This window comes from Quercus robur, chromosome 11 (assembly GCF_932294415.1).
Source record: "Quercus robur chromosome 11, dhQueRobu3.1, whole genome shotgun sequence".
In the NCBI taxonomy this organism is placed as follows: Eukaryota; Viridiplantae; Streptophyta; class Magnoliopsida; order Fagales; family Fagaceae; genus Quercus; species Quercus robur.
Window position 1 is genome coordinate 30,603,024 of NC_065544.1, and position 3,749 is coordinate 30,606,772.

The window sequence follows — 3,749 nt, forward strand, 5'->3', positions numbered from 1 at the left end:
ATCAAAATCAATTTCTACAGATGACAATTGATTTGTGATAGTATTGAATTTGTTCAGATGTTGTGCTACAGAAGCATTCTTTGCCATCTTCAAATCGAACAATTTCTTTATCAAATGCACCTTGTTGTTTGCGGACGGCTTTTCATACATACCGGACAAAGTCTTCATCAGATCTGCTGTGGTCTTCTCATTTACAACATTGTGTGCAACAGACCTAGACAGAGTTAACTTAATAACTCCCAATACCTGTCTGTCAAGAAGAGCCTATTCCTCAGCCTTCATAGCCTCAGGTTTTTCCCCTAGAAGCGGCAGATGCAACTTCTTCCCATAAAGGTAATCCTCAATTTGCATCCTTCAAAATCCAAAGTTTGTGCCATCGAACTTTTCTATTCCAAACGCCTTTCCTGCTTCCTCTGCCATTGCTCCCACTCAAACCTAACCCTAGGCTCTGATACTAGTTTTAGGGAATTTCACCGAATTCCCAACCTGTGAGAAACCAAAAAAAAAAAAGAGAAAACACACGCCAAAGAAAAAACAATCACACGCACAAGACAATATTTACGTGGTTCGGCAATTTGCCTACGTCCATGGAGTTGCAGGGATTTCACTATTATCAGGGAAGGATACAGAGTACAAAATTACGACTATAATATTTTCTCTCTATATAAAACACGGCAACACAACCTCCTTAAAACCCTAATCACCAAAGTCGGTTTCTACATATACATAATGGGCCAAAAAGTTTTTTTTCCTGGGGGCGTTGCCCTTGGACCCCCAAAGGCTTGTCCATGAGCGCTCCGGCTTGGGCCTATCGGCCCAAGCCTCCGCTCCATGGACTAAGCCTCAGTAAATCTCCCATTAAAAAACCACGCAATATTATTCAAGTTGGGTCAAGTCGTTAAACTGGATCAAACAAAACTAGGCTCCACAAAGCCCAACATATTGTTCAGATGATATTGAATTTCTATTATGTTATGCATTTGAAGAAGAGGCTATAGGTTCAATTTCCCACCAAAAGCAAAAAGTTTGGAATTGCATATTTGTAATTTTTTTTTTACAACCCTTTTATTGCTTGAGAGGATTACTCATGTGTAGAGCAATGTTGTTTGTGTAGGATGCAAATTCTACCAATGAAGTGTTATGTGGCAAGATAAGGCAGCTTGAAAAAATGCATTCTTCTGTCAGCAAATGATAACATTGAAGAAGTCGTGAATGATTGTAAAAGCATTTTCTACTTTAGCTGGTGAAGTGGAACAACCCCTTAAAAAATTCCCAAAAGCATTGTTTTCTGCTGGGTTTCTTACTTGTTTGGCTTACTTGATTCCTCTCCTAGCCGCAATTGGGGCTATACCTCTAGATCAAGAAGATTGGGTTCATGGATATTTTGCTGATGTTGCTGAAATCATTGCTGGGAAGTGGTTGAAAGTTTGGATTGAAATTGGTGCAGTTTTATCAATTATTGGACTATATGAAGCCTAATTGAGCAGTTGTGCATACCAACTTCTAGGAATGTCAAATTTAGGATTTTTACCACAAATTTTTGGGGTAAGATCCACTTGGTTTAATACACCTTGGGTGGGAATTTTGCTCTCAACATTGATTACACTTGCAGTTGCTTACATGAGTTTTGTAGACATAATATCATTAGTGAATTTCTTGTATGGTTTAGGGGTGCTATTGGAATTTGCATCTTTTCTTTGGTTGAGGAGGAAGTTACCCACAGTGAAGAGGCCCTTTGTAGTTCCCATGGGGTTACCTTGGCTGGGAATTATGTGCTTGATTCCATCTGGGTTTTTGCTCTATGTAATGGTAGTGGCTACAAAAACTCTATTTGGTAATTGCACTGCTTATAATGGCTGGGATTGCTTGGTACTTCTTGATGAATTTTTGCAAGTCCAAACTGTGGCTTGAGTTCAACAATGCTAGAGAAAAGTTGGAAGATCAGGATTTGGAATAGGCTGATAATTACTGGCTGTGAGGATCTTAATATATTGTATCTTTTTTTATTTTGGCTAAGAAAGTTTTGTAAACACTATCTGCAAAAGAAATGGATACTTTGATTTTATTTTTAGTTTTGCATGAAGGGTAACAATTATAAAACAATTCAACCTATAAAGGACATTTTGTACAGTTATACTCTTGATTAATCAGGTGGGCCACATTGAGCTTATGATGTGGATGTAGTGGGTTTTAAAACTTCAATAGCCTTATATTTTATTCAGGCATTTATACTGTCACATAAAGAACATGTGATATCAATCATTGAAAAGTGTTTTCCTTTGATGCAAAATTTAGTCCAGAACAACAAGATATGTCATATGCCTCCAGTGATCATAGTATATACAGTGCAGAATTCAGAACTTGATATTGCATTCAATCAAGTTAATATCAAGAGTTTATTATGAAGATATTTTAGAGAGACTTTAGAAAGATTTACAAATGAGGCTAATGTTCTAAATTAGTTAATTTGCCAAGTATATTGGAACAAGAAGGCTGAATATTGACTCCATAATGGAGGGATAGCTGCATTTGAAATGGTTAGAATGTATCTAGTACCGTATTATTTAAAATTTAAAGCTGTGCCATAGGGTCTTTCTTTCTTATTGCACACTTGTTATTGTATATAGTCCGCACACATCATCTATTTAATGTATTAAATCAATGTGGACATGCTTAAAAAAATGTGATAATGCGTCTGAAATTATGGACATATGGATTCCACATCTGAGACATAGGGTTGTAAACAAGCCAAGTTTTGCTGAGTAGTGCGTATTTGAGCATGGCTTGTCAATAAAAATCAAATGCTCAAGTTTGGCTTGAGCTTAAGACAAGTCTAAAAACAGTTGGGCACATTGATGCAGATGCAAGTTTTCCCTTACTAGCTTCTCATTGACAAATATTTCCTTGAAACCTTGCATGTTCATGCATGTCAAATTTTGTTGCTTGGACTCGACTTGTTTATTTAAAAAGCCTAAAACTAAGACTCAAGCTTGGCTTATTTAAAACTAAAGCTTAAGTTGAATGCCAGAAAATACCAACTTATCTATGTTTTGGCAATGAACTTTGAGAAAGTAACTTGTGCTTAATTATTGAAGAAATTTTAATCATGGCTTCCTTACTATTTCTTTACATATATATAAAAAAAAAAAAAAAAAAATTAATGCTTCTCATATAATAATTTCTCATATTATAATTGCTCTATTTTTGAATGATAAAAAATCAGTCTCCCTTTCAAAAAAGAAAAAGAAAAAAGAATTCACTAAATCGCTAAAGATAAACATTGAATCTCCCATTCATTAAAAATAAAAACATTCACTAAATCATAAACAATCTCTTGGTCATCATTTTATACAAATCATTGCCATTTGAGTGATGTCCAAAATAATCACATAGTGGAATTTTTCTAGTGTTTTCTATAATTTTGGAACGTTCATTTTCTTTTGAAAGCACTAGATTTGATGCTAACTTGTATCGCAAATGTACTAAGCAGTTCTCCTACAAAAATTAGACATTGTTGATAAAGAAGCAGTTTAAGCAAATTATGTAAAAACTATAAAATTTACTTCCAATAAATATATTATCAAAAAGGTTAGATTCTCTTTGATAATTTTTGTATGCATGTGTTTAATAATATACATGTAGCAATCATACTTGAAATATGAAAACAGTTAAAATTTTAAAATTTTAAAGATTCACACAATAGTTATCCATATGCAAATCTACAATTTAGTACATTCCCATGATTTTTT

The 3,749-nt window shown here is 34.4% G+C and overlaps 1 pseudogene; it reads left to right on the forward strand.

Annotated features, from left to right (window-relative positions):
* The first annotated feature begins 1,212 nt into the window (after positions 1–1,212).
* Positions 1,213–2,004, forward strand: LOC126704945 (probable polyamine transporter At3g13620; annotated as a pseudogene).
* The last annotated feature ends 1,745 nt before the right edge of the window (positions 2,005–3,749 follow it).